Source organism: Camelus dromedarius, chromosome 19, assembly GCF_036321535.1.
Source record: "Camelus dromedarius isolate mCamDro1 chromosome 19, mCamDro1.pat, whole genome shotgun sequence".
Classification (NCBI taxonomy): domain Eukaryota; kingdom Metazoa; phylum Chordata; class Mammalia; order Artiodactyla; family Camelidae; genus Camelus; species Camelus dromedarius.
This window is the reverse complement of record NC_087454.1, coordinates 15,024,595-15,039,087: the sequence shown is the minus strand read 5'-3', so window position 1 is coordinate 15,039,087 and position 14,493 is coordinate 15,024,595. Positions and strand designations below refer to the sequence as shown.

The following is a 14,493-nucleotide window of genomic DNA, read 5'->3' as shown; positions in this document are numbered from 1 at the left end:
TGGGTGGTTATGCATTCAGGTAAAACTAAGAAACTTAATTATTAAGTAAGGGAAAATGGAAACTGACAGATAACTAAGTTTCTGCCACTTAGTATTCAATTGTTATTTCTGAATAAATGTCATTTAAGTGGTATTTGTTTAAAATCCAGAACAGTAACACTGGGTGAATTTCCAATAGAATCACAATCATTTTTTCTAAGATAGTATTATACAATTTTAATCAATATTTGCATTAAGAATCATTAATGGGAGAATAGCCATCATAAATTTTTCCCATTAACAATATATAATATAATTTCTTCTTTCTGTATTATCTAATGTTGTATTATAAAATATTTTTGTAGTTAAGGAGGAAACAAAGTAAGCACATAGACGTTTGTTTGAAATTAGTAAGAGAACTCCATATATATACTTACTCCAAGACAGATAGTGAGGAAAAGAAACCAATATGCTATTGCCCATTATTACTTGTGGAGTGTCCCCCAGTTCTCCTTTTATCTTTCCAGAACAATTGCCTTGTTCTCACTGAGACCATTTGGTATAATATTACTTCCCAGGCAGTTTTAGTAGAATGTCAACCCCAGCCCCTGTACTGCATGTCTGTCTTTATTTCATAACATCCAGCAAGGCTGTGGTTGCTTAATTAATTCAGAACAGTGGTACTAATAATTAAATAACATTCATAATCCATTTTAAGATGAGTAGCAGTAAGTGATTTTTTTTTCCTCCACCTTGTTTAAATTAGCTATGTTCGTTTTCTAGTCTGTTAGTCTGCCTGAATTGAAATTCAGTTCACTGTATCTTCGTCACTACCTACACATTATGCACCACTCTGCCAAGGGCTTTCAAATACGCTTATTTATATGCGGCCTTTGGGCTTCCCAGAACTATTATAAAAGCAAGCTGACCTAGAGATGCTCACGTTTTTCTCTAAGGGACTGAAATATCTGCCTCATATAGGCAATATTAAGGGCAACGATTTATTTAAGTTCTGAAGTGGAGAGCTAACAAAATTGCATATAAGATACTGACATCAAAATCTGAACAAAGAGAATCTTAGAAAATCATAAAGCCAAAGGCAGATTATATAAAAGTTGATCAAATTTTAATCTAAAAATATCCCATGTAATTTTAATTAACATATTTGTCTAATGCTCCATAAAGTTAAATCATATATAGATGCTTGTTTGTGTGTTTTAGCAACATTATTAGTTTCTTGTATTTCATTTTCTCTGTTCACATGCTGAATTCACCCCTTTGAAGTAATTAGCATAATCACTAACATTATAAGATCATTTTCCTCACTCCAAATAAATGACCATCAAATTCCTGCCTCCTCTCTATATTCAGAAATGCTTAAATAGCTCATTACTACCCAAATGACTATGGGGAAATGCTGTGCCTAAGATGAAAGTAGTAATGACTCATACCCCCCACAATGAAGATGAAACTCTTCCACACAAGAATTAATTCACTGTAAAATATCTGAGATCAGGAAGATAATTGAAAGGACTAAAAATAAAATCAAATGCAATAGGTAATCTAAAGGTCATGAGACTTGTCACTAAACAATTAGAAGACTTTTCAATTTGATAGGCTTTATAAATATTGTTATAGGTTACATTCTGCTTTTAAATTGAGTTTTCTTATAAATGTAGAGCTAATGAAAATATCTTATATGCTATAAGCTTTCGCCTATCATTCACATAACACTGATAAAAAAAACTAAATGTCATAAGACTTATGACAAACATTAGTTTTTTTTAAATTTTGGTAAGGTTAAGCTCTGTTCTGAATTCAAAACAAGTTTTAAATGGTGCTCTATCTATCTAAATGTACATCTAATGAAAATATTTTTATACATTACATTTTCACATTTAAATCACTTTTAGATTTAAGAGGAATCAAAACACTTAATATTACCCATTTAATTATCCAACAATATCTCCTGTTGGTAATAGGTTTTACTGACTTTCAAATCCGAACCTATATTATCTGAAACAAATGAGGACAAATAAGGAAGATATTACTCCTAGATTTAAAAATACAAGTAAATTTGATATTGATTTACGTGGCCTCACACAATGGGTTAGTGATACTGGTTAACAACAGAATTCAGATTTCTTATTACTGAACTTAGAGCCCAGGTCTAAGCAAAACTGTGGAGAAAACTATTTACTCATAGCGTATCTTCTCTTTTGTATACATCACTTTTTTCTCAAATTCCTTCTGAGTCCTTGATGGTCTTAGCATCTTGGTCCCGAGGGCTAATGCACTAGCATGCATCCCTTATGCTGTAAGCCTCTTGTGGTTGGCATCCACATGAGAGACCAGTGCCTACACCAGACAGCTGATAAAATATTTTGAAAATGACTGATGGTTCACACTAAGTCACATCCTTCCTTTCGTAGCAGACTTTACTAAAAGAACTCAATGCCAGGGCTAACTTTTCCTCTCTTCAGTATCTGCTCCACTTCAAATTCTTACAGTCCTAGAAAATCTTATAAAAGATCAAAATTCCCTATTATACAAGTATAAGAACAAAAAACATTAGCTAATAAATGCCCTTTACTGCACTATGCACAGAACCTCCACCATGCTAAGTCCAAAGGGCAAGTTTTTTCAGGCAAGAGTCATTTAGTTGTATTTAATGTCACTAGGTAAATTTTGCTACTTAAGCACCCAAATGTTTTTCTCAAGCTCATCTCCCAGATCTCATGTGGCTGCATGGAAGAATTTCAAGCCACTTAAGTATAGTGTGACTCTCAGAGCAAGTTAAGAATTGACATTATCATTATTGGTCATCTAAAATTTAAAGAGATTAAAGCTTTATCCAAACTTATTTAAAGCTTTATCCAATATTTGTTTTAAGGTTATAAAACCAGAAGACAGCTATTTTTGGCCAACAATGGCCTTATGTGCTAGACATAAAGCTGTCTTCAGTCAAGTCTTTGCCCTCAAGGTGATTGTACTCTACAAAGGAGACAGACAAACCATGTGCACTTCCAGGCATGCCTCATTTTAGGGCGCTTCACTTAACCGCACTTCGCAGATAGTGCGTGTTTTACGAACTGAATGTCTGTGGCCACCCTGAATCAACAAGTCTACCTGCACCATTTTCCCAGCAGCACCTGCTGACTTCATTTCTCTGTGCCACATTTTGTTAATTCTCAATATTTCACACTCTTTCACTATTATTTATTTGTGATGGTGATCTGTGATCAGTGACCTTTGAGGTTGCTGCTACTACTGCTGCCTGAAGGCTCAGATGATGGTTAGCATTTTTTAGCAGTAACGTGCTTTTTAATTAAGGTATGTACTTTTTTTTAAGGCATAATGCTATTGCACACTCACTTGACCACAGTACAGTGTCAACATAACTTTTAGATGCACTGGGAAGCCAAAAAATTCATGACATTCGCTTTATTGAGCTACTCGCTCTATTGGGGTGGTCAAGAACCAAACCCGCAAAATCGCCAAGGTCTGTCTGTAGATAAACAAATAAGGGTATTTCCCTTACTGATGCATACTCTGAAGAAGACACAAAGGATAAAGGCTAACTGGGACAAGGCACTGGTTTCAAAAATGTCCTCAAGGACTGCCTCTATTCAGAGGTCACCTGTTCACACGCCCCTGGATGATCAAATGGAGGGAGTCAAATGGAGAGCTGGGAGAAGAGCCGTCCAGGCAGAGGGGAGCTTGGGGCAAGAACAAGACTGGCACATTCAAGGATCAACAGGGGGTCCCAGCATAGCTGAGGCACAGAGCGAGGAAACATGGGAGTTGATGAAGTAGAAAAGGCAGATGGGAACCAGATGATGTTGGACCTTCAAAACGATGATGGTAGCTTGGGTTTTATTTTAACTGAAAAGAGAACTCATCTGTAGGGCTTTAAGCAACACAAACTCAATGCTTTGGCTTTGAAAAGACTACTCTGGCACTTTGTGTAGAGGCCTACTTCCGTCCATACTGAGAAAATTTGGAAATGACATACCTTTTCAGCATCAACATGCTTATTTTCCAATAGATAAAATATTCTCTGAAGTGTTTTGTAGTTAACACCTAGCTCACTACCCTCTCCTTTACATATTCCAGTCAGCTGACTTCTTGAAATTTGATGGTTGATGGCATCACCATTGCGTTCATAGAAATCCAAGGAAAATGAGAAATAAAAAACAGTCTTATCTCAAGGTTGTCTAAAGAGAAATGTAATTATAGAGAAGTACCATAACTTAACATTGCCAATATACAATGTAAAAAATTCCTTTTGTTGCCAAAATTCGTAAAAGCATTTATGGCTTGCCTCCCCCACAGCTCCACATACTTCTAGCTGAAGAAGCGAAGAAGGGACTTCTTGGGTATGTTCTGTAGGTTTGGTGAAGATTGCCATCTCTAACCCTCCCCAAACTCAGAGACTGTTTTCTCTCTTAACCCAGATGCCTGCAGATGAAAAGCAGTGACTAGGTTGTCAGCTCACTAATTACAGGTTTCAAATATGCTCTTAATTCATTTGAAAATATGAAATGCTGCTTGTCATCTTAGTGATACATGACACCACCAGTTGCTTAGTTTCCCCAGTAAAACAAATGTTAAAAGCAACTAGAGCACTATCTCCCAGTTGGCTATGGCTTGAGTTCACCCTCAGGTGAAACGCTAAGGACTAGGAATTGGGTCAGGGATGAATCCAATTTCATTAACATCTGAAAGCTTTCATCTGATAGAACATCCAGTCCTCCTCTCACTGCAAAACAGATCCCTCCCAAGAAAGTTATGAGTCAAAAGAGCAAACTAGAGTCCCAGTGGTGATACTTCTAGTGCCATGAGTCCTAGATTAAGGGATGTAAATAATAGATGGCCTGTTCACTGGGGAATTTATTTCAGCCCTTCTCAAAAAGCAGATGGAAATTTTAACCCACTCACATCTGATTTCAGTTTGGAGCCATCTTTCTTTTCCTCCAAAGAACAGACTGAACTTCAGGCTAGTGAAATAATTTCAAAGCTATCTGATCGGTGTACAGTATGAACCTGAAAATTGTGTGATGAATCACTGCTCCGACCTTCTGCCCTGATATAGTTGACTGCCTAAGTTATTTATCTTCCAGACCCAAACAATCACGTGATAGCATTTAACCTTCTGGTGGGAAGGGTGGGGGACTCTTGGGGGAGGTACTGGTATGAGCCTCTTTTGATTTTGACTTTGTATATGTGTATGTCTATCTACAGACAAAACTACGCTGGGTAATCTTTGTTTCCTTTCCCAGATTCACTCTGGTTTCTCACTGAACTCGGCTGATGGAAAGCTCTGGTAGGACAGAGGGCAGGAGCAAAGTGAGGTCAGGGTATGTACATCCTAAGTTCTGCCTGAGCTCAGCTACTGGATGGCAGTGGCTACATTTCTATGTGGAAGGCCATGGTTCCATCTGGCTGCCCTCTCTGACATCTTCCAGTCTCCCCAGTTCTCTTAACCTTGCCATACCTCCATGAATAGTCCCTGCTTTAATTTCTTTTTGTTTGAGGGTGCCATCTCTTTCCAAAAAAAACTGATTTCAAAAATATGATATGGGAATTAAATTTTCTACGGTATTATATATTATCACTATATATTATTTTACTATAGATGATCAAGGATACAATATAATCAGTCTAAGATATTTCATTAGAATTAATTGTAAAAGAATAAGTGTATATGATTACTGAAACGGTCTACTGGCGAAAATTTGCCTTAGCACGCATCAGTCAATAAACTATGGCTAAACTTCTAAAGTAAACAGCAGATGAGGGCTAGCATTTACTGTAAGTCCTCTGTGTACCAGAGAATTTATATGTTCTACTCTTTAATCATTCCAACAACTATATGAATTAGAATTAGTAAAAATCAGAGAAAACATTCAAAAGCACAAATCATCCTGAGATATTTCCACCTTATTCATGCTGCTGCCATTCAAAGGCGCTAAGACAAACTTTCTATTTTCATTATTTGCTATGCAAAGTTCAGAGAAGTCAGAATAAAAAGGAATTTATGAAAATTAAGCAAATGCTGTCTCAAAGCATTCTCTTTGGGGACTGCCATGGTCTATAAGTTTGTGTCTCCCTAAAACTGATATGTTGAAATCCTAATCCCTGAAGGTGATGGTATGTGTAGGTGGAGGCTCTGGGAAGTCCTTAAGTCATGAAGGTGGACCCTCATGAATGGATTTGGTGCCTTATAAAAGAGGCTCCACAGAGACCTCTAGCCTCTTCTGTCACGTGAACATACAAAGAGAAGTCTTCCACCCAAAAGAGGGTCCTAACTCCGTTCTCCTTGTACTCTGACCTCAGACACTCAGCCTCCAGAACTGTGAGAAATAAATTCTGTTGTCCACAAGCTACCCAGTCTGTGGTATTTTGAGATAGAGGCAACCCTCTCCATCCCAACCAGCTTCCGTGGATTTAGGCAACAGCTTCCTCTCAGCCCAATCCTTCCGATGTGTCTGAGATGGACCACTGCCATGAGGTTGACGAGGAGGACGTCAGCTACACGGGCTAGAACAGCAGGCTTCTCTCTACAGCCTCTCTAAGAGCCCCAAAGTCTTAATGCTGAAGCCACTGGTTCTTATGTATCAGTGTAAATTAATATTATACCTTATAAAAGCAGAATGCAGAGTACATGTATTTCAGTGAAGCCACAGGATTTTTTTTAAATTATTGAGATATAGTTGATGTACCTTCTTCGTCTGATTTTGGTATCAGAGTGATGCTGGCCTCATAGAATGATTTCAGAAGTGTTCCTTCCTCTTCAGTTTTTTGAATAGTTTCCCTTGTGATTTGATGACTACCTTTAGTGTTATGTTTGGATTCTTTTTTCTTTTTGTGGGTACCTATAATAGGTTTTGGGGGGATATATATATGATTTTAGTTGATCTCTTAATTTTGAACACATTCTAACTACCCTACATTTTTACTCTCTACCCTCAGTATGATGTTTTCAACATCATATTTCACATCTTTTTGTTCTGTGTATCCCTTAACCACTTACTATAGGTAACTGTCCTCCTTTTGTCTTCTAAGCTTCCTACTAGCTCTGTAAGTGGCTAATCTACTACCTTTACTATATACTTGTCTTTACTGGTGAGATTTTTTCCTTCCCTAAGTTTCATATTTCTAGTTGCGGTCTTTTCTTTTTTGCTTAGAAATACCCCTTTAACACAACTTGCAAAGCTGGTTTAGTGGTGTTGGACTCTTTTACCTCTTGCTTGTCTGTAGAACTCTTCTTCTCACCTTCAAATGTGAATGATAATCTTGCTGGGTAGAGCGTTCTTGGTTGTAGGTGTTTTCCTTCCATCACTTTGTATGTGGTGCCACTCCCTTCCGGCTTGCAGTTTTTGCTGAAAGTTGGCTCATGGTTTTATGAAAGAAAGTTCCTTTGATTGTAACTAGTTGTGTTTCTCTTACTACTTTTAAGATTCTCCTTTTCTCTCCCATTTTTGCCATTTTAATTATAATGTCTTGATGTAAGCCACTTTGAGTTCATCTTACTTGAGACTCTCTGTACTTCCTAGACCTGCATGTCTGGTTCCTTCCCCAGGTTAAGGGAGTTTTCAGCAATTTTTTCTTCAAGTAAGTTCTCTGTCCCTTCCTCTCTCTCTTCTCCTTCTGGGACCCTATCATAAGAATGTTAGTATGCCTGATGTGGTCCCAGAGGTCTCTTGAACTATCCTCATTTAACTTTTTTTTTTCTTTTTTCTGTTTAATTGAGTGATTTCTATTTCACTGTCTTTCAGATTGCTGATCTGTTCCTTTGTATCATCTAATCGACTTTGATTCTTTCTAGTGCATTTTTTATTTCAGTTATTGTATTTCTCAGCTCTATTTGATTCTTCTTTATTTTTCTTCTTTATATTTTCTAATTCATTGTTGAAATTCTCGCTGTGTTCATCCATTCTTCTACCTAGTTTGGTAAGCATCTTTATAATTATTGTGTTGAACACTTTATTGGGTAGATTACTCATCTCCACTTTCCTTAGTTTTTTTCTGATGTTATGGCTTGTTCCTTTGTTTGGAACACACACCTCAGTCTCCTGATTTTGCCCAGTTCTGTGTTTATTTCTTGTGGTAGGTAGGTTGGTTATGTATCCCAATCTTGGAGAAGTGGTCTTGTGTAGGAGACATCCTTTGGGGTGCAGCAACATGCTCCCTTCTGTTCATCAGACTATATGCTCTAGGGCCACCCTCTCTGTGGGCTGTGTGTGCCCTTCTTCTGTGGCAGGGCCAATTACTGTGGATGCACTGACAGGTGGGGCAGGCCCCCCAGGCCTGGTCAGCTGTGAGGCCATACCTTCTGCAGGGGCCGTGGGCCAGCTGGAGGGCAGAACAAGTTTCCTGTGCAGTTGGCTGCATGGCCCAGGGTGGCTTGGGGCTGCTGCCAGCCAGCTGGAGGGCAGAGCTGGGTTCCCATGTGGCTGTGTGCATGGCCCACTAATAAAGCCACAGGTTTTGAACTCAATTTCCCTTCTGGCATATTAGCCAAAGTGCAAACACCCAGTACAAAATGCTTTCCTACCTTTCCCCCTAGTATTCCCATTAACAGATGGTTAGTCCGGCTGAAGGGTTTCCAGCCGTCCCCGGACACATTAGTGAGCCCAGCTGACCTGCATCTCTCTTCCTGCACCCCATGGTTGTGGGATGCAGAGAACCTCCTGAAGTTCAGGCTCCCACAGCTCTCTCTTCTGCCACGTCCTCCCTCCTGCATCAGACTTTTTCCAGGTCAGCGAGTTTAGAAGTAGTCCTCCAGGGCCCCACCCACAAGAGGAGAAGTTCCCTGAGCATGCCTTCCGTCCCCTCCCTGCTCCCATCACCACCTCAGCTCCCTGACATCATGCATCCGTTTGACACTTCCTTTGCTCCTCCCACAGCTCAGATCACAGGAGTGAGTGGAGGCGGGGATCCCTGTTACCCGTTAGCCTCTCCCTTACCTTAATTGCAAATGACCGTATCGATTACAAGAGAATAGAGTGTCCAGTCAGCATCCCCAGAGAAGGCTGTCTGAGAGAGTTTATTTAGGCTTTTCCACTTTCCTTTTAAGGAGTCATATTTCTTTTCTCTTGGGAATGGCTGTTGCAATTAATCTAAGTCGGTGTGCTCTCCTCCTACTTCTCTCTTCCTCCTTAACTGTCTCCCTTCCTCCCTTCCTTCCTTTCTTCTTCCTTCTCCATTTTTCCCCTTCCTCCATTCAGCCCTTTATTTTGCTCTTTTATGGGAAAAATAGCGAGGAAATAATGGTAAACACATTTTAAAAGGTGATAATTAAGAGGTGAACCCCATATGCTTGGCCTGTAGTGGAAATGTATATTTTTAAAGAAAGAAGGCACTTAATAGAAAGGACCATGTCTATGGTAGGAGGCACACTAAAGAAAATGCATAAATGTGAATACTGTATATTTGATAAAATGTGATTAATTCTTCACATATAAGGAATGACATTATAGGTTGCATACAACTGAGTAGGAGGGTTTGAAAGTTTTTTGAACCAATTCACTATCTAATTTCCTCAAACATTAGCCTTATCCATACTAAAATAAATTTTACACATCCTTGTCCACATGATGATTGGCAGAAACTTTGCAGGTAGAGCATACAGGTTATAAAGAAAGAATTGTCTTCAAAGGGGAAAACATTTCATTTCTATTTCAATTGCTAAACCTTCAAATTAGTTGCAGTATAACACTTGGAAAAATGTTAGTTAACATTCACAGGCAGAAATGTTACCTGGCGTAAAGCGTGTGTGTGTCTAAGCACATGTGTGTGTGCACATGTGTGTGTAAACTTCTGTCTAATTCACCACTGCTTACCTTCACTTTGACATTTACATGGACTTTGGTAATGGTATTTATACTTAACAATATTCTTAACACATATCCTACAATGTTATTCTCAAAAGGAGCTCTTAGTAAATATTCGTCAAGGATAAGGAATTTGTCAAGGAAGCTAATATTGGCTTTGAATTTCAGCATATTTTTTTTTCATTTCTATATAAAAAGAATCAGAAACCATTAGCATTCAGGATTTAAGCTCTGGTATATGTCTCATGAACAACCCTGGGAATATCAAAGCTATGGGAAAATCTGAATAATATCACGATAGTTTGGTGTGAGATTTGACTTACTAAAATGACTTAGCACCATCTCACATACCAGATATGCCTACTCACTAACCCTAAAATTACAGAATGGAGCCCTGGGCAGCCCAAAAAAAAAAATCACAAAGTTTATGCATTTATTTAACAAAAGCATATTTAGTGTCTCTTATTGCTAGATTGTGTGTTTCTTAGGAAGCGAACAAGATAGATAAGTCCCGTCTCACAGAGCTCACAGTTTAGTGAAGAATCCAGACAACTAAATGGCCAACAACAATACAGTGAGTTAGTGGTTACTAAATGATGATTCATGATCGTGCTGATCAGTATCACCTGGAGGGCTTTTTAAAAATACATATTCTCAGGACTCTGCTCCAGGCATCCTGAATCAGAACCATGTTTTAGTCTGGGGAAGTCCAGGGAGACAGCTCATTTCCCAGAGGAAATGAGTCTCAAAAAGGGATGAGAAATTATCAAGGAGAAGCTTGTGTGAGGTTGCTGTCAGGCGGGTCAGGGGTCAGTGCTGGTGGGACACCCTGAATAAAATGGGAGTGGGAGAAGCGTGTTACACTCTGAGGGAGCAGCACACCTGCCACCTTAAATGTGAGCAAGTATTTACTATGAGAGCGTCCTGGCATAGAACGTGGAGCGGCGCAGGGGTACAGGCAGTGTCGAGAGAAATAAAACTAGTGCAGTAAGCTCTAGTTCACGTAGGACCTCAGAGGGTTTAGATTATCTCAGAGTTTAGACTATTTCAGTAGCAATTGGCAGCAGAGAAATTTGCTCAGGATCACCATCATGATATCTCTGGGTCGAGCAACGGTGTAGGTGCTCCTAACTTTTGCTGATGTAGGGAGCACAGAAGGAAAAAGCTGTTTTGGGGGGAAAGGTGATACATTTCATTTTGAAAGTAGTTTCGAGATCCCTGTGATACCATCTAGTCACAACCAATGGCTATAAAATCCAAGGAGAAGTTAAGAGTCACCAATCACTTATTGAACAAATATTAACTGAGTACTTCCTCTGAGCTGCACCTTGTGCTCAATCTAGAGAAACAAAGGTAAAAGGAGGAGACATGGTTCCCACCTTCACAGATCACGCATATGGATGTTCACTGAAACCCTAGGAGCGCAAGAGATCACCCAAGAAGGGGGTGTGGTTAAAAGGGGTCAAGATTTAGAAGACGAGTGAAACGACTTGCATAAGATCATTTAACAATAAGGTGCATAGTCAGGAATCAAACCAGGCTAGTCGGTGCTTATAGTTTTTGCTTTTTCACACCTGAGGTTTCCAGGGGGAGCTACCAATAAGACTTGTCCGTGAGAGGTCAGTCGAGACCTAGGAGAGACCTATCCCCAACTTTACTGGCAATCACAAGTCATTTCTCTCCAGGTTTCACAGATGAGCAGTGCAAGGATTCTCCGTGAAGACCTGCCAAGCATAGACACATCTATTTTGAGGGCAGTCTAGGATCTGGAACCCCTTTCCTAATTTGGGCAACACATATTTGGACGTAAGAAAGCTGAATCCAAGGAATGTGGTCTCAGAGACTTTGTTCCCCACTCAGCCCAAAGCCTTAGTCTGTGGTCCAGTATCACAGCTCTGAAAGCTACAGCGCTTCCCCAACCTCCCCCATCCCAAGTGCCTATTTCACTTCACAAACCTCCTGGGCCAAAGATGCTGAGGCAGCAGAAAGATTAGGTAAGAGTCTCAGTAAATAGTTCTCCATGAAATCTGCTTCTTCCATTGTACAAGCTGGCAAAGAGATTTTCAAGAACAGCATAGCAACAATCCACTCTCACTCTAGCCCCTGTCTTTCCTGGAACTGCTCTTCTAGCTGCCCTTAGCCTTTACATTCTGTTTGACCCCTCAGCCCAAACCCTTCTGCACACATACACACACCACTCATTTATTTCTAAGATATCACATAAATGAGGAAATAGTTCAAGCAGCTAGGTTTAATTTTGGCAACAGGAAAATTTGGCATTGAAGGAACCTTCTAGAACAGGGGTTCTTAACCTTTCCAGTGTCATGAAACCCTTTTACAGTCTGGTGTGTCTTGTCACTCTCTTGTCCAAATAATGTCTTTTTTTTTTTTTTAAATTGAACTAGAGTTGATTTACAATGTTGTGTTAGTTTCTGGTGTGCAGCATAGTGATTCAGTCATATATATACATATATATGTGTGTGTGTATATATATATATATATCTTTTCTTTTTCATTACAGGTTATTACAAGCTATTGAACATAGTTCCCTGTGCTATACAGCAGGACATTGTTGTCTATCTATTTTATAAATAGTACTTTGTATCTGCTAATCCCAAACTCCTAATTAATCCCTCTCCCCAATCTCTACCTTTGGTAACCGTAAGTTTCTTTTCTATGTCAACAAGTCTGTTTCTGTTTTGTGAATAAGTTCATTGGGTCATTTTTTTAGATTCCACATATAAGTGATATCATGTGATATTTGTCTTTCTCTGCCTGACTTACATCACTTAATATGATAATCTCTAGGTCCATCCATGTTACTGCAAATGGCATTTCATTCTTCTTTATGGCTGAGTAGTATACCATGGTGTGTGTGTGTGTGTGTGTGTGTGTGTGTATATATACACACACACACACACACATATATATATATATCACAACTTCTTTATCCAATCATCTGTCAATGGACATTTAAATTGCTTCCATGTCTTGGCTATTATAAATACTTCTGCTATGAACATTGAGGTGCATGTATCTTTCTGAATCAAATGATGGTTTTAAATGCATAAGATAAAATATTTAGGATTAAAAAGAAAGCCAGTTATATTGAAATAAAGTTTCAAAATATTAAGAAAGCAGGTTTGTGTTATAGTTATTTATACAATTCTTTACTGAGACATTAAATAAAAAGATCCAGCAGTTGGTCTAATAACTACCATAATTTTTAAGTGGCAATGATTCTAAATGATATTTAGAGCCATCTGCAACAACTATTAAGTGATACAAGAAAAAGCTGTGATTCCCATTAGTAACAAAATCACAAGTGCTGCTAAGATGCAGTTTGTCTACATTCAGAAATGAAGGAAATAAATTCTGTGAGTGGTTAGTGAAACTACATATGTAATGTTTCACCTTCTGGGTTATGAGTCACTTAAATTTAGGTTAAGAATCCCTGTTTTAGAGTCAGAATTGTGAGATCTTCCTGCAGTGCTAGGAAGATCATAAATTAAGTGCAACTCAAATATCTCTGACTTTACCCCTCTTAAAAAGTGGTACTTAATTCTGAAACAAGAATAATCTGATGACCTGTTGCAAAGTGGTCTAAGACAGTTTGGGCAAGAACAGCCCTTTGGTGGAGAAAGTTAATCACTGAATAGTTTGAGGTGAGTGGAAGTTAGCTATAGAAACTTATTTATCAGTTTATACAGAAATTAAGTTTTAGACCAATTTCTGTCATTATAAATATACAATATATTACACAAACATTTATGTGCAATCAAACCTCAAACAGTTAATATCACCTATACTGTAAGCTTGATGAAATCTCACTTTTCTGCCTTTGTAGAAGCCCTACCCACCACACTGCAGGAAACTTTCACACCAGGTAGATGTTCAAACATTCCAGAGGTGTAAAACTGTGACCTTTATAGTCAGCATCAGACAAACAAGGACCAACCACAAAGCCATTAAGGGATCAAGCATCCCTGGGAACCCAGGCTTTGGGCCTCCCTGAATTCCTACATCCTGTCCATGCAACTATGTGCCACGTCACTAAAATATTTTAATAAGTGGCATCTTCTGCACCATTTTCATTTTATCTAATCAGAGTCCAGGTCTACCAGTGATCACGCCAAATAACAAGTCACTAATTTACTGAGCAAATCCTTGTCTGACCTTGATTATGCTGATTAGAACATCCTCAGGTATTGATTGAGCTCTGGATAGATAAAGGGCTTTTAGTAGCCACCTTTGGAATTAGCCTTTTTCATATAATGTTAAGCGCCATCCTTGGAGTGTGGATTCTTGATTAGAGAAACTGAATGACCCTAGAGTTGAAGCTTCAGCTAAGTAGCACATACATAATATTGTGTAGTGTGTGCCAAAGTGTTTTAAAGTAAATCATTACAGACACTGCAATGACAGTCTCCCAGTCAGCCTGAATACAGCAAGTGCAATATTCTAATAAGTCCTCTCACCAAGTTTTTCTGGATGCCTGACAGAATGCTCACATGTCCGCAGCTCAGCCATGCTGTCATTTGTTACTTCAGCTGACCAGCGCTGAACCTTTCTGCATCTTCCCTCATCACGCCTCACCATGCCCTGTTCTTCCCAACTTCTTACCAACACTTTAAAAACATCAGATTGAATTCCAGGATTGCAATGAGATCCTTCT

At 38.9% G+C, this 14,493-nt stretch overlaps 1 long non-coding RNA gene across 1 annotated transcript in view; it reads right to left on the bottom strand.

The window, feature by feature from the left end:
* LOC105089123 (uncharacterized) overlaps nucleotides 1-14,493 on the bottom strand; it is a 515,140-nt gene that overhangs the window by 229,386 nt on the left and 271,261 nt on the right. The window lies entirely within an intron of this gene.